This window comes from Scyliorhinus torazame, chromosome 13, assembly GCF_047496885.1.
Source record: "Scyliorhinus torazame isolate Kashiwa2021f chromosome 13, sScyTor2.1, whole genome shotgun sequence".
NCBI classification, from domain to species: Eukaryota; Metazoa; Chordata; class Chondrichthyes; order Carcharhiniformes; family Scyliorhinidae; genus Scyliorhinus; species Scyliorhinus torazame.
Genome location: NC_092719.1, coordinates 177,716,499 through 177,740,306, shown reverse-complemented (window position 1 = coordinate 177,740,306; position 23,808 = coordinate 177,716,499). Strand labels below are relative to the sequence as shown.

At 48.0% G+C, this 23,808-nt stretch overlaps 1 protein-coding gene and 1 non-coding gene across 2 annotated transcripts in view; one reads left to right on the top strand and one right to left on the bottom strand.

The window, feature by feature from the left end:
• The window catches only part of cacna1db (calcium channel, voltage-dependent, L type, alpha 1D subunit, b), a 1,216,201-nt gene that overhangs the window by 459,686 nt on the left and 732,707 nt on the right, over positions 1–23,808 (top strand). The window lies entirely within an intron of this gene.
• Positions 7,368–7,559, bottom strand: LOC140388715 (U2 spliceosomal RNA). The gene has a single exon (XR_011934268.1). It is a non-coding gene; the product is annotated as a U2 spliceosomal RNA (small nuclear RNA).

Genomic DNA, 23,808 nt, shown 5'->3' with positions numbered 1-23,808 from the left:
GTTTCTGAGCAATCTTTTCTTTTGCAAAATTGATTAGTTCCATGAATCGACAACACATCTAGCTGTTGGTCCAGAATCTTTGCTGGACTTGGGTTTTGATTTGGTCATGATTTAGGTTCAATAAGTTTCATAAAGAGGCTCTGAGTCTTGTATGGTTGATCATTTAAGTGTTTATTGATAACACATAACTATATACACAGTGCAAAGCCAAAGCTATGAACTAACTCGATGCTTGCTTCTCTGTCCAGTCCACAACTCTCCCGAGTCTCAGGTCATGTATTTCTTTACATTACACTGTATTGTTTCTCAGTCCCACGTTAACCATTACTATGCTAGATACCATGGTACTACCCTCCCCATCCTAAGTCTTTACTTGCCATTACAATGATGCTCCCCTTCTCCCCGCCTCAAGCCTCTGACTTTATAAATCAGATGGTCTGGATGTTTGACATTTCTTTCAGATCACATTCTGGTCACATTCAGAAAAGTGGTAGGCTTTGATGATTCAGCGTTAGAGTTGTAGTCTGTGCTTCTAGCACTTGTTTGTCTTCTTTTGATAGGCTGTTTCTGCCCCTTCGAGTTTAACTTCTCTTTGTCAACTCCCCATCTGCTCTGCTTGTCCATGTGGCTTGTCCCTTCTTTCTGGAGTTCACTCGTTCATTTGTGGTATGAAACCGGTTTTTCTTTTTCCATGTGATTCATGGAAATTCGTGCTGGTTTCTCATGCGCACGGGAAGCCGATGGCAGCGTGCAAGATGTATTCTATGGTCGTTCACAGATCCATTTAGCAAAGGAACTTGAAATAGGCATTAGGCTCCTGATTTTGTTTTTATATAAACGTTTTATTGAGGTATTTATGGTTTTACAACAACAACAAAATAAACAATGCACATGAATTTATAAACATGGTGCAAAAGCCGTCTTTCTCCCTTACAGGTCCCACCTTTACTAAGCCCCTACTCTAAACTAGTCTAACCCCCATTTCCCCCCCCCCCCCCCCCCCCCCTTCAGCTGACGGTTAATTTTCCGCAAAGAAGTCGCGAACGGCTGCCACCTCCAGGCGAACCCTAACATTGACCCTCTCAAGGCAAACTTGATTTTCTCCAGACAGAGAAAGCTAGCCCTGTCAGTTAGCCAGGTCTCTGTCGTCGGGGGCTTTGGGTCCCTCCAAGCTAATAGAATCCGTCTCCGGGCTACCAGGAAGCAAAGGCTAGAACGTCTGCCTCTTTCTCCTCCTTGATTCCCGGGTCTTCCGACACTCTGAAAATCGCCACCTCTGGACTCGGTGCCACCCTTGTTTTTAACACCATGGACATGACCTCCGCAAACCCCTGCCAGAATCCCCTGAGCTTCGGGCATGCCCACAACATATGGACATATGGATAGTTCGCTGACCCTCCCGTACACCTTATCTTCTGGCACCAAAACATAACGGGGAGGGGGCGCATTTGGTATCCCCCTTGGTGTTGCTGTCATGGTTGTGCATGTTCCCACTGCTTGTCCCTTCTGGCTTCCCACTTGCCCTGTGTTTTGCATACTGCTCTATCTAGTAGCAGAGCTGTGAAATAGAAAGATTTTCACAGATATAATCACGATAATTGTATTTAAATGGTAAATGTTGAACATTATGTTCTTGGCCCAGAGCTCCATCTGCTGGGAGTGCAAAATTGAGAGGTGGGCATGGGATTATATGATGCTGGATTTTCTGGCCACGGTGAATTGAAAATCCCAAGAGGTGATTGGCCTCCAAACTGGATTCCTGATGCGTGAATTGGGATTGTGGGATACTACTTAAATATTGGGTGTTTGAACTTCGATCCTCATCATATTTTGGGGAAATAATTTGGATTAGTTAGAGTTGAAAATTTTGCAATTATTCTGCACATTTTTTTGCAACGAGAAAAGAACTTAAATATATTGGCAATTGGCAGATTCCTCTGTATTACTAGTAAGTGCTGCTTAAATTTCAAAGTGTGGTCTGTGGTGTTGCTTTAAACCTATCTGTTTAAGTAGTTGCCTGGATTTGTTTGAGGGTAGCAGATAATTTAATGCTACGCATAAAACATAAAGTAAATAGTTCATTTAGGCATAGCTCAAATGCTTGACGTAGATAACACAAGCAATTGCACAAGCCTATCAAACGATTTTGCTTAAACGGTTGCATTATTGAAAATGTACAGATTGTTTTATTTTCAGTGTTGCTCATGACTCAGCTCTCTTGCCCATTGGTCTGTGCTGCACTCTCTGTAATGCTTTCAGATCTGCATTGAAAGGGCATCGTCATCCTGGTAACAATGAATATATTACATTTTAAGTCTGCAAGCAAGAAATGCATAATAATGTAGTTGGTGTCATGGGAAGTCAGTTTCAGTATCAGTCATTTTGTCTACAGTGCACAGCATCTGAAACCAACAGCACTGCACCTTGGAGGAGATTCCCAGTTTCCAAACCTAGGTTTGAAGCATTTTTAAAAATCCCATCCTTAAAGTTACAAAGCCAATGCACGGAGTGGACAGGGTAAGCCCTTGATCCATCTCATTGCTTGCTCAAAAAACTTTCAAATTCAAATTCAAATTCAAATTGAATCCAATTCATGGCCTCCACAAGAGCGACATACAAGATCTAAACCGACAAGAAAAGTAATTGCACCTCATCTTGGGCTTGATCTGACGCTTGATCTTAGCTAAACTCCAAAGCTGTTATGAATTAAAGCTCTTCGAAAATGGATCTAATTAAATAAAGCCACATTAAGTAGCCAGCACAACCATTGGCCATAAGGTATGTTCAGAGAAACTAATTTGTCATGCTTAATTAAACTAATCAGAAGACAGTGACATGGCAGTTGATTCCACTTTGGTTTTAATCATCCTTTCTGAGTAGGCATATGACAAATTGGAAGATACAAATGGAGGATTTTTGGGAGAATATTATGGGATCAGTGTGGTAAACCACTGTTGCACCTACATTAGGTGATGTATGGTAGGACCTGTACTACAGGTACGACGGTAGTCCCTGCCTGCTGGCTCCGCCCAGTAGGCGGAGTATAAATATATGTGTCCTCCGTGCAGCAGCCATTTCGCCAGCTGCTATGGGAGGCCACACATCTTAGAGCAATAAAGCCTCAGTTGTATTCCACTCTCATCTTTGTGCAATTGATCGTGCATCAATCAGTTTTAATCTATACATGCTGGTGGGAGTGGGCAAAGGTTGTTCATGGCAAGCAATCTGATTGCAGTTGAGCTGGATGCTATTTTATTGGTCACTATTTAAACATGCAGGCAGATGCCTCATGTATGCTTGGAAATTGAGGTCCTAAGATTATGAATAGGGCCTAATGTTATTGAACTGAGTGGGCCAGTGTGTGCATGATACTACACTAAGTAGTTTTCCAATGTGTTAGTAAAAAATGGCAAGTTTAACAAAAAGCACTTTCCCATAAGAAAACATACAATATGGTCATTTATGTTTTTGACCTGTAATTTTTATATGAAAAGCCTATTGGTTGCCTTGAGCCTAAATGCCCCCAAAATCCTCTTACTAACTCACTAACTTTCTACTTAACTCCTGCTCATCACTTTCTCACCTCTTGGTTGCTACTTCCCTCCATTGATCATGCCGCTCGCTGCTTCCCTCCCGACCTGCTCATAGCTTCCCTCACCGGACATTCCTGCTTGCCACTTCCTGCCATGGTCCCTCTCCCACTCCCTCCCTCTAATTCCCTGCCTCTCTCGCTTACTCCCTATCTCTTTGGCACATTCCCTGCCTCTCTCGTTCACTTGCCATCTCTGCTGAGCCCTCATTCACACAATGCTTGGGAGAGGGGTGATGAGCAGGGAAGTAGCGAGGATTCAGGAGAGGGAAGCCGGGAGCATGAGAGTTGGTAGAGTAAAGTGACAAGCAGGAGGATTGCTGAGGGAAATGATAAGTGTGAGGGTTAGGAGACTAAAGTCACAAGCGGGAAGATAGGGAAGAGAAGAGGTGTGTATGAGGACCAGGCAGGGAACTGGCGGTTTGTTTTTTAAAAACATGCATAGTAGCTAGGTGTAGTACCTTCAATAACGACACGAGAGTGTGGAATGGTAAATGAAGGCTTTAATAAGCAGAGAACTAGCCAGCTACAGAGATGTGTGCATACTGAGTGCCGCCTACAGGGCATCACCTTATATACGGCTCCCTGGTGGGCGGAGCCGGAGGCGGAGTCCCCCAGGGTTCCAAACCCGGTCTTAAAGGGGCATCACCTACATGGTGTTAAGGGTACAGTAACCATTCATCACATTCACCCCCTGTTTAAAAAGAACGCAAAATCCGTCAGGGGTGATGTGGAATTACATGTCTATTCTTTTTGGCGGCTTGATCGTCCTCGTTGACCTTCTGAGCTCGGGCGGTGGTGCGGCGGACGTGGGCGTCTTTGGTGAGGGTACATCCGGGAGCACGGTGGTCGGAGCTTTCGACCGGGTCGGGGGACAGGGGGGATTGCTGGGGGAATAGCTGGGGCTGGGGGTAGCGGTGCCCGCGGGGAGTGTGGAGTGGGTGGGGGTGGGCGCAGTCGGTGTCTACCTATTGGGGGGGGGCATCAGTGGGGGAACCAGCGGGTGCCAAGTCCTGTAGGGAAACCGCGAGGGGGGGCGTCAGTGGGGGAACCAGCGGGCGCCAGATCCCGGAGGGAAACCGTGTCTTCCCTGCTGTCGGGGTGCGCGACGTAGGCGTATCGGGGGTTCGCATGTAGCAGTTGGACCCTCTCGACCAGGGAGTCCGTTTTATGGCTCTTCGTGTGCCTCCAGAGAAGAACAGGTCCCGGAGTCATCAGCCAAGATGGAAGCGAGACCCCAGAGGTGGACTTCCTGGGGAAGACAAACAAGCGGTTGTGAGGGGTCTCATTCATGGCCGTGCAGAGGAGCGACCTAATGGAGTGGAGGGCATGGGGTAGGACCTCCTGCCAGCGGGTGGTTGGGAGACCTCTTGACCGTAGGGCCAGAAGGACAGCCTTCCAAACTGTTGCATTCTCCCTCTCCGCCTGCCCGTTTCCCCGCGGGTTATAACTGGTCGTTCTGATCGAGGTGATGCCCTTGCTGAGCAGACACTGACGCAGCTCATCGCTCATGAACGGAGTACCCCGGTCGCTGTGGATATAAGCGGGGAAACCAAACCGGGTGAAGATGCTGTGCAGTGCCTTTCTCACGGTGGCCGAGGTCATGTCGGGGCAGGGGACGGCGAATGGGAAGCAGGAGAACTCGTCGATGCCGGTTAGGAAGTAGATATTGCGGTTCGTGGACGGGAGGGGACCTTTGAAGTCCACACTTAGTCGCTCAAAGGGCCCCGAGGCCTTTACAAGGCGAGCCTTGTCTGGCCGGTAGAAGTGCGGTTTGCACTCCGCGCAGATCTGGCAAGCCCTGGTCATGGCCTTGACCTCCTTGGTGGAGTAAGCGCAGCTTGCGAGGCCCTAGGACGGGAGCTTCCGAGGATTCCAGGTAGGCCTCGAAGCAACGGAGCCAGTACTTAAAAATTTTGTTGCCCTCCAGTGTCCATGCTTCCAGGTTGATCTTTTCTGACTTGAGACCGGCGTCCATTCTAACGTAGTCTGCTTATTAAATTGTAGTGCCCGCAATAACGACACGAGAGTGTGGAATGGTAAATGAAGGCTTTAATAAGCAGAGAACTAGTCAGCCACAGAGACGTGTGCTTACTGAGTGCCGCCTACAGGGCATCACCTTATATACGGCTCCCTGGTGGGCAGAGGCGGAGTCCCCTAGGGTTCCAAACCCGGTCTTAAAGGGGCATCACCTACATGGTGTTAAAGGTACAGTAACCATTCATCACACTAGGTGAAATGAAAATAGAGGCAGTGTTACTCGGGAACATCCTAATTTACAAACTATGCTGAAACGAAAATGCACTATTAGACACGCTTTAAATGGGAGATGCCTATACTTCTGTTAATAAAGCTGAAGATTTCAAAAGCTGAAGATCCCATTCGCGGCACAAGTCCCCACTTAGTGCCTGGAAGGACCGTGTGACGTAATAGTTTAGGGCAACCGTCACCTTGACGGCCACCAGGAGCGGGTGTCCTCCTCCATACCCCTGCGGTGCCAAGTGCGCCATGATCTGACAGATATGTCCCACTGTCTCCCTGCTTAGCCGGAGTCTTCGACAGCATGCCAGGTCCAGCAGGTCCTCAAATGACAGGCGCTGCTGGTACACACGAGGCCTCATGTGGTGCCTCCTTTGCACCTTCCCCTCCTCGGCCTGTTGGGCGGCCGGCTCTCCATCCTGGGCAGCTTCCTCCTGTTCCTCTGGGGCAGGCTCTGCTTCTTCATGCTCCGCTGCTGCAGCTTCCTCCTCCTCCTCGGGCAGCACCAGCACATACAACCACAGGGCTGTGGCAACTAGCAGGAAGGTCACCATTGCTGGTTGAATTCAAATATCCATTGTCTTCAGGGGTGAAAGGCCGACATGTTAGCATGGTGCGTACCCCCATTCCTAATCAGGTCCAATGGGCTACATGTTAGCACTGCGGGCTCTACCCCCGCATGTACGCCCCCCATCTCCGCATCCCTGGCCCCGTCGTTGCCTGGCACTACGGAGGCCTCTGGCCCTGGCACCCGTCCCTGCTGCCCGGGGTACCATTGGATGGCACTGCCCTTGCCAGGGGTATGCTCCGTGGCCCCCATCGAGTACCCCCGTAGGGGCTAAAGTGGGTGTTGCCCTTGAATGGGCTAAGTGATGCCCCGCCGGCGGGAGGCGACAGGGTGGGAGGGGGTATGTTGGAGGGTGGGATGCAGTGGTGAGGGCACCCATACAGCCGGTGTCACTCTGCAGAACCAGGGGCCAAGGTGGTGGTCGGTGGGGTGCGCAGCAAGATGGCTGTCTTGCAGGGTGCGGCAATGGCGATCCATGACTGGGCACTGCCCCAGTCCCATGGGGGGCCACTCAGCCCTTTTCCCCCTCAGCCCCCCCTCCCTCCCCTGCCTCTGGCAAGGCCTCTTCCACCACAGCCAGACCAGCCCGGCAGGCCACAGTCACACCTCTCTGTGTACTACCTACTCTCTCTCCCTCAGCCATGGCACCGGTTTCACGATTTTTAAAACCACAAGTGAACCGCGCCATCGGAAACTCGGCCCATCGGAGGCAAAGAATCATGGAGGCCCCAGAGAATACTGGGTCGGGCTTGCTAATTATATGCAAATGGTGTTTGTTGTACGTGCGATCCGGAATGCATTGACACTGCTATCGAGGTGACGGAAAAATGCGATTTGGCATCGGATTGCGTTTCCTGATTTTGGCGTCATCAAATGGAGAATCCCACCCCTTATGTTTTGTGAAACTACTTTGTTGACCTGTCCTACCACTTTCTTTTTGTAATTTTTTATTACTTTTTCTGAGTTACAAAGCCAGGGCTCAGAGTGTGGCCAGGGGCAAACCTCTAATCCAGCTCCTTGCCTGCTCCAAAAACCAATTCAAATTCAAATTGAATCCAATTCATGGTCCCCACAAGAGAGACATACCAGATCTGAGCCAAAAGGCTACGACACTTGATCTAAGCCAAAAGGCCGAGAAACTATCTATCCTACCACTTTTAAGGATTAATGCACAAACACCCCACATCTTTCTGTTTTTACACCCCCTTTAAAATTGTACAATTTAGCTTGTATTTTCTCTTAATTCTTCCAAACAAAATGTATCACCTCACATTTTTCTGTGCTGAATTTGCACATGTGCATGCCATGTCTATGTTCTTTTGAGGTCTATTCCTATCTTTCTTGATTGTTTCCTACACTTCCAGGTTTTGTATTGACTGCAAAATTTGAAATTGTGCCGTTTCCCCGATTCAGTCTTAGCTTATCATGGATACCAGTTTTGCTTAATTGCCTCGTCAAACAAGATAAGCGTGAAGTAGGCCTGTAGTGGGAGGAGGAAGGCAGGGCATGAACTCAGTTCATAAAAGGCCTTCCCCAACCCAGAGGAATTACAGTTGATTTTCTGAACATGGTTGAGGGACACTATCAGGAGGCTGCACTTCACCAATATTACGAATGTGACGTTTATAAGATGGCTATGTTCTCCTTTAATTCAAGATAAAATGGAGTAATGGAGAAGGCATGTAATGTACTGATTCTGCTCAAATTCCATGTGACCTACTTATTATGGAATATAAGGAAGCTTGTGGGAGGTTGGGTGCTGGGCCCCTGCTAGGTGGCAGCATGCGGTCATTTTTTGAATAATCAAATACAATAGCAATCCCCCACACACCCACCGTCACTCAATATACAGGCCAAAACATCCACCCGTACATTCCAGGTTAAAAAAACCCCCACAAATTAACAATCCGTAAACAGTGGAACCAAAGACAACAATACTGCCAAACCCCCCCCCACCCCCCCCCAAATTTTCAATGGCAACCAATTCTCGGAAGTGTATAATAAACAGCCCACAAGAATTATGAAACCCTTCCTTCATCTCCTTCAGCTGAGATTTCAAGTCAAGTAGGCCCCCCCACCCCCGCCAAATCGTGTCACAGGATGGAGAAGCTGACCTCCATCCCAACAGGACCCGCCTCCGGGCAATCAGCGAGGCAAAGGACAATAACATCTGCCCCCGCACCCGCCTGCTGCAAGCCGGTCTGAAATCCCGAAAAAGGCTTCTCGGGGCCCTGGTTCCAAGTTCACGAGCACTACCCCCAAGATGACCCTGAAAAACCTACCACCAACAAATCCCTCACATTCCACTTAACTGTCCTAAACGGGGGGCTCTCACCCCACCCCTCCCCTCAGTATTGTGAGTATTGAGATGAAAATCCGAGGGATGACGGATAGATGGAGGACAGAAAGGAGACACTGAGTACTTAGCTTGCAGAATGGAGTAGGTCATTCATCTTTCTTCTGCATTGCATACCCATTCTCTCGTGCAGTTTGCTGGCATTAATCAGTGCTATGACTGTTTCTCATGCATGATTTATCATCTTGCTAGAGAGTCTCCTGCTAGCCCAAGGGTATATTGTTGCCAATCTTTCCTCCATGCCCCTCTGAGAATCGAGGAGCTGGTTTCCAAGCTGCCATCCTCCTGCTCTGAATGAGAACAAGCGCTGTGGAGCTATTTGAATGTAGTGCCCCCTTTATTGAAGTGCTCAGATGACCCCCAGTGCGGGTGAATCAGACTCTTTGTGCCTCAGGTGCAGGGTTTTACACATGGCCCAAAAAAAGTTCTTCTAAGTGCCTGAATATTGCGGTCTGGATCATGCTGCCGGGGCTGACAAGAATCACACCGATGTTTGTACCAACAATGACTCTTCGGACACGATCTAACCAAATTTGTTTTAAGTGTGGTAGTGAGTGGGAATTGCCGGATGTTTCTCGGTGGCCGACCGGGCATGGCTATCACCGGTATCTAACGTTAATTAGGGCACTTAAAGATGCCCCACAGGCTTCACGTCGCAAATGACTGTCCCACCAGCTGATTTTCCGGGTTTGCACCCGGCAGCTCCCCACTAACAAGGGGGAGCAGCAGTTAAATCAATCCCAGAGAGCAAACCCCAAACAGCACGCAGCCATACCACTGCGCAGATTGCAGTTTGTTGGTGAGGAAGTCAAGGATCCAGCTGCACAGGGAGGCGTCAAGTCCGAGATTGTGGAGTTTGGTTATTAGTCTTGTTGGCATAATGGAATTGAAGGCGGAGCTTTAGTCGATGAACAGCAGTCTTACATAGATGTCCTTGTTGTCGAGGTGATTCGAGTGTTGATTGTAGAGCTAGGGAGATAGCATCTGCTGTGGACCGGTTCCGGTGATAGGCAATCTGCAGTGGATCGAGACCGCCTGGGAGGCTGGCAGCGATCCGTCTCATGATTAGCCGCTCAAAGCATTCCTCTCCACAATACAAAACCTAGGACACACTGTCCTAAGCACTCTTCTGCTTAAAGGCACATTCTAATTATGGGTCCACTGACCAAAAATAATAAAATTAAAGAAAATGGGAACAAAGGAAATAAACTGGAAGGGTTCTTATACTGCAGTGAACAAAATACAACGTATAATAAAAGATAATGCAAATAAATTTTCAGTCCTGTAAAGTCTGCCATGTAATAGGTTCGTTGCACCCTTTATCCTTTTGTCAAATGAGAAATCTCTTGTTTGAAATGTACTGTTATATCCTTGACATAATATTAATGAATAGTCAGCTTTGTTTCTTTTTGGGCCATATTTTCTTCTGTGCTAAGTCTAATGAAAAAGTAGCTATGAGCAAACAACAAATCACTGATATTAAAGCACAGCAAGCGTTTATCTGCCTGCACTAGCGCTACCTCTACAGTAGGAACAAATCAATCTGGTTCACGAGGGAAGGAAATCTATTGTCCTTATCTGGTCTGGCCTACATGTGACTTCAGATCCACAGTAATGTGGTTGACTTTTAAATGCCCTCAGGGAAGGGAAATAAATGCTGGCCCAGCCAGCGTACAGTTCTTATCAGACGTTCTATATAATTGTTATACTGGCGTCTATTGAGGGTTCTGAGCATGGAATCTTTGGCGGGCTTTTCAGTATGCAAGAGGGCGACCTGTAAACAAGACCTGTTTTACTAATGCTGCTGTTTTACAGTTATTACTGTTAATACTGTTCTGCAGAGTTACTGTTATTGTAAAACTTTGTTATTCATTTATATATATAAAGAAGTTCCCTCTTTTAAACAACACATTCAACTACCTTTTTTGTGGTCTCAAGTTACCACACCCTGCATATCAAAATCAAGGAATTTTTTTATCAGAAGGAGCAGTGCTCCCAGCACCAACCCCTGGGGATCACCATTTCTCTCCAGTATGTCAAACAACTGTTCATCACTAACTTCTGCTTTCTGTCTTAGTCAATTTGTCTAAGTGCAGCTATTGTCCTTCAATCCCAAAGGCTTCAATTTTACTGTCAAATCTATTATGTGGTAATTTATAAATTTGCCCTTTGAAGGTCCACATACATAATATCAGCCACACTACTCTTATCAACCCTCTCTGTTACTGCATAAAGAACTCAATGAAGTTAGTCAAATATGATTTGCCTTGAAAAGAAATTGTGCTGACTTTCATTTATTAGTCCATCTTTTCCAGGTGCCAATTAATTTTGTCCCAGAGGAATATATCTGAAAGATTCCCACCACCAATGTTAGGTTGACTGGTCTCTGGTTACTGAGTTTATTCCTTGCCACATCTTTGAACAGGGCTGCAACATTTGCTGTGTTCCACTTGTCATACATCACTCCCACATCTAAGGAGGATTGGAAGTTTTTAGCAAGAGCAATGCCCCTTCTTGCTGTGTGTAGCCTGCGTGTTGCATTGCACGATCCCACTAAGATAGCCATGGGGCCATGCATGTGTGCATTTTAAAGAAAACATTGATTGTTGTTCTTATTCTTACACAGTGAGAGTTGGATAGTTGTGTGGCTGTGCACCCGTGCATCTTAGAGGAAACATTAATTATTAATCCTGTTACAGCCTGTTGTGTGGCTGGTTTAGCTCAGAGGGCTAGACAGCTGGTTTGTAATGCAGAACAAGGCCAGCAGTGAGGGTTCAATTCCTGTACCAGCTTACCCGAACAGGACCAGCTTACCCGAACAGGCGCCGGAATTTGGCGACTCGGGGCTTTTCACAGTAACTTCATAGTTGTGACAATAAAAGATTATTATTATTATATTCCCAAAACCTCATTAGATTTATCAAACATGATTTCTCTTTCACAAAACCATATTGACTCTGCATAATCATGTTATGATTTTCTGAGTCCCCTGTTACCACTTCTTAATCAGAAAAACATAAAATGGTTGCAGCACGGAGGAAGCCATTTGGCCCATTGGGTCTTTGCCAGAACACTGCAAGAGCAACTTAGCTAATGCCCTTTCCTTGAAGCCCTGCAAATCTTTTCTCTTCAGATGCTTATCCACTTTCCCTTTTGAAAGCAACAATTGAATCTGCCTCCGCACACTCCCAGGCAGCACATTTCAGATCCAAGTTACTTGTGTATAAGAAAACGTTTTTCTTTCGGTCACATTGGCTCTTTTGCCAATCACCTTAAATTGCTGTCACCTGGTGCTTGATCTTTCCAAAATAGGAACGGTTTCTCTCTAGCTGCTCTGCTGGAGTTCTCATGATTTTGAACACTGTCAAATCTTCTCTCATCAACCTTCTGCCCTGTAAGGCGAATAACCCCAGTGCCTCCAATTTATCCAGGTAATAGCGGTCCATCATTCCTGGACATGTTTTCGTAAATCTTTTCTACACCTTCTTTAAAACTTTGCATCCTTCCGAATGTATGGTTCCCAGAATTGGATGTAATACTTCAGTTGAGGTCAAACCAGTGTTCTATAAATGTTCATTATAGACTTCCGGGTTGCGGCGACGCGGCGCTAAGCCGCGCAATTCGGCAGCTCCCGCGAAAACGGACTTTTGGGCCCGCTAACGGAGCCCCAACGGCATTTTTTTAAAAAACCAACCCGTGGGGAAGGAAGGAGAAAGTCCCCTACAGACCTGCATGGATCGGACCCGCAGCGAAACGGCGAAAAAAGTGGCCCTGGAGCAGCGGGAGAAGAAAGAAGAAAAAGAAGGAAAAAACAAAATGGCGGCGCCCACGGACAGAGAGATGAAAGAGTTCATCAAGTGCTGCTTCGAGGAGCTGCGTAAGGAGATGGTGGCGCCTATACTGGCAATGGTTGAAAAACTTGGAGCAACCCAGAAAGCCCAAGAGGTGAAGATCCAGGAGATCCAGGAAAAAGTGAGTGAGAACGGCGACAAGCTCGTGGGCCTGGCGGAGAGAGTGGAGCGGCACGAGGCGCTGCACAAGACGTGGGCAGGAAGACTCGAAGACCTGGAGAACAGATCAAGGAGAAACAACTTGAGGATCCTCGGTCTCCCAGAAGGAGTGGAGGGGGCCGGTGCCGCGGCATATGCGGGCACAATGATCGGGACGCTGATGGGTGCGGAGGCCCCCCCGGGATTGCTGGAGCTGGATAGGGCGCACCGAGTGCTAGCGAGGAAGCCCAAGGCAAAAGAGCCGCCAAGGGCGATGGTGGTGAGATTTCACTGGTTTACGGACAGAGAGAGGTTCCTGAAATGGGCCAAGAAGGAACGGAGCAGCAAGTGGGACAATGCGGAGATCAGAATATACCCGGACTGGAGCGCGGAGGTCGCTAAGCGGAGAGCGGGTTTCAACCGGGCCAAAGCGGTGCTCCATCGGAAAGGAGTGAAATTTGGAATGTTGCAGCCAGCGCGACTGTGGGTTACACATAATGGCCAACACCACTACTTCGAAACGTCCGAAGAGGCGTGGACCTTTATACTAGCTGAAAAATTGGACTCTAATTGAGGGTTTGTGTGGGAGGGGGGTGTTTGAGGGTTGAAGTATGATGGTTGTTGTACATAGGGGGTCAACCACGCGCAGGAAATGCTATATGGGCTGGGGGAGAGGGACAAGGCCACGACAGGAGCTGCGCCATGGGGGGCGGGGCAGGCTTTGGAAAGCGCGGGGTTGTCTTTCCCACGCGCGGCAAAAAAGGCGGGAAGGGGAACAAAGGAATGTACATTGATTGGGAGATTCCCACACGGAGGGGTTAAAGGGATGGCGGGGGAAGCCGGGGTCAGCAGGTGTCAGCTGACTTACGGGAGGGATATGGGGGGAGCAAAAAAGCTAGACGGGGATCAAGGGGGGGGGGGGGGAAGGGTTGGTGCTGCACTGGCCGAAAGGAGAACGGGACACAGAAGAGGTGGCTGGGACGGCTGGGAGACTGGAGAGTGAGGGAGACGCGGACAAGGGACTGGCCCAGAAAAGGAGATGGCTAGTCGGCGGCGGGGTGGGAGGGGGGGGGGGGGGGGGTGGGGGGGGGGGGGGGGGGGTGGGGGGGGGTGGGTGGGGGGGGTGGGGGGGGGTGAGAGTCCCTCCAATCCGGCTGATAACGTGGGACGTGAGGGGCCTGAATGGGCCGGTGAAGCGGGCTCGAGTGTTCGCGCACTTGAAGGGACTGAAGGCAGACGTGGCAATGCTCCAAGAGACACACCTGAAGGTGGCGGACCAGGTCAGGTTAAGAAAGGGATGGGTAGGACAGGTATTTCACTCGGGATTGGACGCAAAAAATAGAGGGGTGGCAATTCTGGTGGGAAAGCATGTGTCATTTGAGGCCAAGACTATCGTAGCGGATAAAGGAGGGAGATATGTGATGGTGAGTGGTAGGTTGCAAGGGACGTGGGTGGTGTTGGTAAATGTATACGCCCCGAACTGGGATGATGCGGGATTTATGAAGCGCATGTTGGGGCGCATTCCGGACCTGGAGGTAGGAGGACTGATAATGGGAGGGGACTTCAATACGGTGCTGGACCCAGCACTGGACCGCTCCAGATCAAGGACGGGAAGGAGGCCGGCGGCGGTCAAGGAACTTAGGGGGTTTATGGATCAGATGGGGGAGTGGACCCATGGAGGTTTGCAAGACCGCAGGCCAGGGAATTTTCTTTTTTCTCCCACGTGCATAAGGCTTACTCCCGGATAGATTTCTTTGTTCTGGGCAGGGCGCTCATCCCGAGAGTGGAGGGGACGGAGTATTCGGCCATAGCCGTTTCGGACCATGCCCCGCACTGGGTGGAACTGGAACTGGGAGAGGAGAGGGACCAACGCCCGCTGTGGCGGCTGAATGTGGGACTGCTGGCCGATGAGGTGGTGTGTGGGAAGGTGAGGGGGTGTATTGAAAGGTACTTGGAGGCCAACGACAACGGGGAGGTGCGAGTGGGGGTGGTATGGGAGGCGTTGAAGGCGGTGATCAGGGGAGAGCTGATCTCCATCAGGGCTCATAGGGAGAAGATAGAGGGAATGGAAAGGGAGAGGTTAGTGGGGGAGATCTTGCGAGTGGACAGGAGATACGCAGAGGCCTCGGAGGAAAGATTACTTGGGGAAAGGCGACGGCTCCAGATGGAGTTTGACCTGCTGACCACGGGCAAGGCGGAGGCACAGTGGAGGAAGGCGCAAGGGGCGACTTACGAGTACGGGGAAAAGGCTAGTCGGATGCTGGCGCACCAGCTCCGTAAGAGGGCGGCAGCGAGGGAAATAGGGGAATCAAAGATGGAAGGGGAGCCACGGTTCGAAGTGCAACAAAAATAAATAAGGTATTCAAGGACTTCTATGAAGAGCTGTACAGATCCCAGCCCCCGGGGGGGGAAGGGGGGATGAGGCGATTCCTGGACCAGCTGGGGTTCCCGAGGGTGGAGGAGCAGGAGGCGGTGGGTTTGGGGGCACCAATTGGGTTGGAGGAGTTGAGTAAGGGTTTGGGGAGCATGCAGGCGGGGAAGGCCCCGGGGCTGGACGGGTTCCCGGTGGAATTCTATAGAAAATATGTGGACCTGCTGGCCCCGCTACTAGTGAGGACCTTCAACGAGGCAAGAGAGGAGGGCACCCTGCCCCAGACAATGTCGGAGGCGACAATCTCCTTGATTCTAAAGCGAGACAAGGATCCACTGCAATGTGGATCGTACAGGCCGATTTTGCTCCTCAATGTGGATGCTAAGCTATTGGCGAAGGTACTGGCCACTAGGATTGAGGACTGTGTCCCGGGGGTGATTCACGAGAACCAAACGGGATTCGTAAAGGGCAGGCAGTTAAATACCAATGTGAGGCGGCTCTTAAACGTGATAACGGTGACATCGGAGGAGGGAGAGGCGGAGATAGTGGCAGCTATGGACGCGGAAAAAGCCTTTGACCGAGTAGAGTGGGAGTACCTCTGGGAGGTATTGCGCAGGTTTGGGTTCGGGGGAGGGTTTATTAGATGGGTTAAGCTCCTTTACAGCGCCCCGGTGGCGAGCGTAGTGACGAACCGGCGGAGGTCGGAGTACTTTCGGCTGTACCGAGGGACGAGACAGGGGTGCCCCCTGTCCCCCCTGTTGTTTGCATTGGCGATCGAACCCTTGGCCATATCCCTTAGGGAGTCTGAGAAATGGAGGGGGATAGTCCGCGGGGGAGAGGAGCATCGAGTATCGCTATATGCGGATGACCTGCTGCTATACGTGGCGGACCCAATGGAGGGGATGGTGGAGGTCATGCAGACTCTGAAGGAGTTTGGAGAGTTCTCGGGCTACAAGCTTAATGTAGCGAAGAGTGAGCTTTTTGTATTACAGGCAGGGGACCAAGAAAGAGGGATAGGGGACCTGCCGCTGAGGAGGGCGGAGAGGAGTTTTCGGTATCTGGGGATCCAGGTAGCCAGAAGTTGGGGGGCCCTACATAAACTGAATTTGACGAGGGTGGTGGAGCAAATTGGAGGAGGATTTTAAAAGATGGGACATGCTCCCGCTCTCGTTGGCGGGTAGGGTGCAGTCGGTCAAAATGGTGGTCCTTTCGAGGTTTTTGTTCGTGTTTCAGTGCCTCCCCATCGTGATCACCAAGGGCTTTTTCAAGAGAGTAGGTAGGAGTATTATGGGGTATGTGTGGGCAAATAAGACCCCGAGGGTTAGGAGAGGGCTCTTGGAACGCAACAGGGACCGAGGAGGGTTGCCAAACCTAGAGAGTTACTACTGGGCAGCAAACGTGGCGATGATCCGCAAGTGGGTCATGGAGGGAGAGGGGGCGGCATGGAAGAGGATGGAGATGGCGTCCTGTAAAGGAACAAGCCTTGGGGCGTTGCTAACGGCACCGCTGCCGCTCTCGCCGACAAAATACACCACAAGCCCGGTGGTGGCGGCAACACTAAGGATCTGGGGCCAGTGGAGAAGACACAGGGGTGCAATGGGAGCATCGGTGTGGTCCCCAATCAGGGGTAACCACCGGTTTGTCCCGGGGAAGATGGACGGGGGGGTTCCAAGGCTGGCATCGGGCGGGGATAAGAAGAATGGGGGACCTGTTCATTGACGGGACATTTGCGAGCCTAGGGGCACTGGAGGAGAAATTTGAGTTACCCCCGGGAAATGCGTTTAGATATATGCAGGTGAGGGCTTTTGGGAGGCGACAGGTGAGGGAATTTCCGTTGCTCCCGGCACAAGAAGTTCAAGATAGGGTGATCTCGGGGGCATGGATCGGGGAGGGCAAGGTGTCGGAAATATACCAAGAGATGAAAGAAGAGGGGGAAGCGCTAGTAGAAGAATTGAAAGGTAAATGGGAGGAGGAGCTGGGGGAGGAGATTGAGGAAGGGCTATGGGCGGATGCCCTGGGTAGGGTTAATACCTCCTCCTCGTGTGCCAGGCTCAGTCTGATACAATTTAAGGTGGTTCACAGAGCGCATTTGATGAGGGTGAGACTGAGTAGGTTCTTTGGGGTAGAGGATAGATGTGAAAGATGTTCAGGGAGCCCGGCGAACCATGTCCATATGTTTTGGTCATGCCCGGCATTGGAGGGGTTCTGGAGAGGTGTGGCGGGAGTAATATCCCAGGTGGTGAAAGTCCGGGTCAAGCCAAGCTGGGGACTAGCAATATTTGGAGTAGTGGATGAGCTGGGAGTGCAGGAGGCGAAAGAGGCCGGAATTCTGGCCTTTGCGTCCCTAGTAGCCCAGCGAAGGGTCTTGCTATTGTGGAAGGAGGCGAAGCCCCCTAGCCTGGACGCCTGGATTAACGACATGGCGGGGTTCATAAAATTGGAGAGAATTAAGTTTGCTTTGAGAGGGTCTGCACAGGGGTTTTACAGGCGGTGGCAACCGTTCCTAGAATATCTCGCGGAGCGTTTGAAGAAGGTCGATCAGTAGCAGCAGCAACCCTGGGGAGGGGGGGGGGAGGGAGGGGGGAACGAGAGATTGTTTGAGGGGATGGACGAGCGGGAGATAGCATGGAGGGTGGGGGGAAACGGTACGTGCGGCCAAGAGCCAGTGTATAAAGCTATGTAAATATACCACCTTGCCATGTATATATCTTGCTCAGGGAGATTTTGCGTTATTTTGTTACGGGCGGGGGGTTACTGTTTGTAAGGGGAAAAATTGTGTTGTTAAAAAACCTTAATAAAAAAATATTTTAAAAAAAATAAATAAATGTTCATTATAAATTCCTCGCTGTTGTACTGTATGCCTCATAAAGCCCTAAATCCCATACGTCTTTTTAGTCACTTTCTCAAACTGCCTTTCCTCTCTGATGATTTATGCACATGTAGCCCCAATTCTCCGTTTCCGCATCCACTTTGGAATTGTGTCCTTCGTGTATATTGTCCCTCCTTCTTCCTGTCAAAATGTTATTAGTTCACATTTCTATGCAATAAAGCTCACCTGCAACCTGTTAACTTTAACTGCCACATGTAAGCCCATTCTATCAGCTTGTCTATGTTCGCTTGAAGTCTATCACATTCCACCCCACAGTTCATAATACTTCTAAGTTTGGTGTCAGCTGCAAATTTTGAAATTGTGCCCTGTACACCAACTGAAGATATATCAAAATAGCAGTGGTCTAAGTACCTGTCCCTACATTTTTAAATAATAAATTTAGAGTACCCAATTATTTTTTTTTCCAATTAAGGGGCAATTTAGCATGGCCAATCCACCTAACATCTTTGGGTTGTGGGGGTGAAACCCACGCAGACATGGGGAGAATGTGCAAACTTAACACGGACAGTGACCCAGGGTCGGGATTCAAACCCGGATCCTCCGCACCATAGTCCCAGCGCCAACCACTACGCCACATGCCTCCTACTTATCCGTACATAATAATGCATTCCAGCTTTTCACAATTGGTGTCAGCCGAACTGGCTTGTAATTCCCTTTTTTTCTCTTCCTTCTTTCTTCAATCGTGGTGTCACATTTGCTACCTTTGAATCCACTGGGACTATTTCAGAATCTAGGGAATTTTGCAAGATCACAACCAATGCATCCACTATATGCGGCCATCTCTTTTAGAATCCTAGAATATAGGCCATCAGGTCCAGGTGTTATGGGCTAGGGTTTAGAGAACCCCAAAGTGTATCATGGAGTTCACCTGACCCACAACATTTAATAGATTGTGGTTATGGGGAACACACAGGCCTATTTTACAGATGTGATGCAACAGAAATCTACAGTACTTTTAAATTAAAACAGTGTTTATTTATGAAATCAGTTACGCTTTATAAACCCACGGTAAACATCTTAACAACTATCAACACCAATAAATCCCCCAAAGAATACAGTACTCTCTAAGTAACTCTTAATCTTTCCTTGGAACATCCATACGACAAAAAGAACCCTTTTTACAGAAAGACATCAGGATTAACTTCATTACTGAGAACAGTTACCACATTGAAATCACCAAATGAACATTCATGAGCTTGCAGAGATTCATACACATCTTGCTGTGACTGCAGCTTCTCCAAATCCAAAACGAAACTACTGCAAGCCCAAAGCAAAAGTAAAAGCAGACATACAGCCCAGCTCCACCCAAACTCTGACATCACTGATAAACACCCATTTCTTAAAGGTACATCCACTATAGCTATTCGATAAACACCCATTTCTTAAAGATACTCTCACATGACACAGGGGATTTGTTGGCTTTTCATTGTTTTAATTTCTCCAGTGTCCTTTTTTTTACTAATCTTAATTACTTTAAGTTTCTCACTTTCATTGGTCTCTTGTTTCTCTACTATATCCAGTTTTTTTGTGCCTTCTACTATGAAGATAGATACAAAATATTTATTGCAAGTCTTCGCTATTTCTTTCTTCCTCCATTATGATTGTGGCCTTTCAGGGACCCACAAACCGATATGGCTGATCCATTAAATTTCTGGCTACTATGATGCAACACATTGAAGGGATTCCAAACTACGCAGTGCAGGTAGCCGCTCTTGTTCTTATTGGAGATTGTCATTGTGTTGCACTCTGGTGGCACAAATGTGACCAATCACTTGTCAGTACAAGCCTGGATGTTGTTTAGATCTTGCTTGCAGGCTGTCATAAACTGCTTCGGTATCTTGGGATCTTTATCTGTGAAGTAATGACTGGAGCTGAATCATTAATGAATACTCCTGACCTCATTATTGAGGGAATAGGACTGAATATGGTTGGGCTGAGAATGCTGTCCTGAGGGACTTTATAGCGATAACCTGGGACAACAAGGATTGGCTTTTGACTACCGAGTCACATCTGCTGTAATTTCTGATTATGTACAAATTGTAAACATTTATTATGTTCATGTAGTTTTGAGAAGGATTTTTGTGCAAAGTGCGTGTTTAACATGGGTTGGCTTTCAGCTAAGTTTGTAACTGGTAGCCTTTCATCTTTATTTCAGAAAAGGTATGACAAAAGGCAGAAAGAGATGAAGAGAATATTTTCTCCATCCTAATTTGAGTTTTTTTCTTTTTAAGAGAAGGGTTATACTTGATAAGTAGTTTAATGAAGCAGGATGTTATTAACATCATCTGTTGATAGTTAGGCAATGTAAATATTGTAATTAGTGACAACTGAGAGACAGACGGAGAGAGGAAATTAGATAGAGCCATAAACATGCATGGTTACATTCGGAGCCCAATCACATAACAATGAATTCAGTGTTTGTAGAGATCTCATAGAAGCTTAGGAATTAGTGCAGTGAGACCTGGAACCAGTCCCTGCTCTCCTTCAGTGGGTCTGTAAGGCCTGTGACAGTACATCTCTTAACACTGCAGATTGACACAAGAATCCACTATTGAGCTGAACCTCGCCATCCCAACCTTGGGCCAGTTAAGTCTGATGTTCCCCTTCTAAAAAGGGATTTTTTTTTGCCCCATAGAATCCTGGCATGTAATTCTGCTGAGCCACAGGTTTCTCTTGCACAGGATCTCTCCATGTTGCTAAATCTCAAGGCCATCACCACAATATTGGCAGAATCCATGATACCCCAAGTTCCGTCAAATCCCAGGACCATCCTCATACCAAAGCTTAGGACTGCATCTCTCGAGTCCATTTAAATCCTGTAGTCACTTTGCTCTACCAGTTAGGTATGAACAATAAATGTTTATTTACGCAAAATTCTATTTAAAGAGTAGTGTAGTTTCAATGCTGCCAGTCTGCTCCCTGGATCGAACTGAGAAAAAAACAGTGCTCTGCTTGGGCGATTCCGCGTACGAGCTTCCAATTGGACGAGAAGGTCACAGGACCCTTCAAAATATCACCCCTTAAAGGGGCCAGCTACTACATCTCTCCCCCTCTAAGTTCCTTATTCTACAGAATGATAGTTAACTTATACAGTTCCCCATAATTTACAGCTATGAATATTTTTAATCAATCCACTAAAAACGCAGTCTCTCTAATAGCTTCCGTTTCCTTGTAGAGCGGTGCAATTCCACCGACTGGGGTGCTTCTGTTTGGGGTATTTTCTGTAGAAACTGTCACATTAGGTCTCTCTTCGGTACTGATGCTTCAACCTCCTCTGTTTCAGTTGGAATAATACTCTTTCTTGGCTGTCACAGGTTGATTGGAAATTTCACTTCTTGGGCAGCCAACAACACTTCCAGCTGTCAACAATGAATCAGGCCGTAACACTGGATCCTGGGATGACTCTCACTCACGCATTTCCTCAAAATCCTATCTTGTACACTCACTTCATAAGATAATGGCCACAACAATTCCTGGGACCCAACTTGGGCCACTTCCGAAATTTCTCACACAAACTGTCTCATCTATATTGAATGATCTTGTATCTTTGGTTGAACCATGGTTCCTCCATTGGTTGCACTGTCTCGCCTCTACCCTCCCTGCTAAATTTGAGAATGCAAGGCTTAGCCATTTTCCTTAAACATCGATCCATCAATAGTTCTGCTGGAGATATACCTGTAGTCGAGTGCTGGGTAGTCCTGTACGCTAAAAGGAACCAAGCTATTTTTGTTTGCAAAGATGCAGCTGGTTGTTTCTTTAAGCCAGCCTTCAAAGTCTGGACTGCTTGCTCAGCCATTCCACTGGATGAGGAATGATAAGGTGCAGTTCTGACGTGCTTTATCCATTGGAAGTCATGAAACTTTGAAATTCGGCGCTTGTCAAAGCTGCTCCATTATCTTATACGAGTACTTCAGGTAACCCATGGAGTGTGATGCATTAACAAAGCTTCTCGACTGTGCCATGTGCGGTTGTGGACTTCATCTCAAATGCTTCCAACCATTTGGAGTGGACATTTACTAACAGGAGAAACATTGTGCCCAAAAATGATCCTACATAATCTATGTGGACTCGCACCCGTGGCCGACCTGGCCATTCATTCGCATGGGTGCAAAGGGGCTGTAGCAGGTGACTTCTGCTGTAACTAGCAAAGTGTCTAGGAAATTCATTACCATCGCAATCTCTTGAGATATGTGGTGACTGTGAAGTACTCTCGGGCAGTGCAAGGCGACTAAGGGTGTCAGTGTTGGCTATTTGTGTCCCCGATCGATGTTCAAATGTATATTCAAAATCTGATAAGATCAATGCCCATCGCTGAATCCTGGCCGATGCAATCAGTGGAATAGCCATGTCCTCCTTGAGAAGACTCAAAAGTGACTTGTGATATGCTGCAACAGTGCCTTCCAACCTCAGAGGCTGATCCTGTTGAAGATATCTGTAGGTCTGCTCCCCTACTACGGTAGTAGACACTCCTGTGTCTAGTTCCATTCTTAATAGTCTGTCATTGACCATTAAAACCACTGTAATGGGGGTTACCATGCCCATTTTCACGATATTCATCTGAAGAACATTTTGATCACTCGCAGAAAAATCTTCAACGCTATCTATTGATGCTGAACTGTTCATTCTATTGCTACTAGGCAGGCTCTGCTTACTCTTACATCTGTGCCTCAAATTGCCCTTCCAGTGGCATGTAAAGCATTCTGCTTCCTTGAATCTGCAAATCTCTGGGGAGTTGTTCTCCAAAAGGTGCAGAGGATACTGGAAGTCTGCAGAGGGATTTGGATAGGTTAAGTGAATGGGCGAGGGTCTGGCAGATGGAATACAATGTTGACAAATGTGAGGTTATCCATTTTGGTAGGAATAACAGCAAAAGGGATTATTATTTAAATGATAAAATATTAAAACATGCTGCTGTGCAGAGAGACCTGGGTGTGCTAGTGCATGAGTTGCAAGAAGTTGGTTTACAGGTGATTAAGAAGGCAAATGGAATTTTGTCCTTCATTGCTAGAGGGATGGAGTTTAAGACTAGGGAGGTTATGCTGCAATTGTATAAGGTGTTAGTGAGGCCACACCTGGAGTATTGTGTTCAGTTTTGGTCTCCTGACCTGAGAAAGGACGTACTGGCGCTGGAGGGTGTGCAGAGGAGATTCATGAGGTTAATCCCAGAGCTGAAGGGGTTGGATTACGAGGAGAGGTTGAGTAGACTGGGACTGTACTCGTTGGAATTTAGAAGGATGAGGGGGGATCTTATAGAAACATATAAAATTATGAAGGGAATAGATAGGATAGATGCGGGCAGGTTTCCACTGGTGGGTGAAAGCAGAACTAGGGGGCATAGCCTAAAAATAAAGGGAAGTTGATTTAGGACTGAGTTTAGGAGGAATTTCTTGACCCAATGTGTTGTGAATCTATGGAATTCCTTGCCCAGTGAAGCAGTTGAGGCTCCTTCATTAAATGTTTTTAAGATAAAGATAGATAGTTTTTTGAAGAATAAAGGAATTAAGGGTTATGGTGTTCGGGCCGGAAAGTGAAGCTGAGTCCACAAAAGATCAGCCATGATCTCATTGAATGGCGGAGCAGGCTCGATTTTACCAGCTTTTTCTAATTTTATGAAGTGCGCATAGAAATAACAGTGCTTTCGAGCCTTGCTGGCTACATCAAAGCAGAGACTTAGTGGGAGGTCAGTGTTGTTTGCAGTCAGCAGCCATTGTGAAAGGTGCCGTGGTGAGTTGGCGTCAGTGGCGGGGGGGGGGGGGGGGGGGGGCGGGGGGGGGGGTTGAACTGAA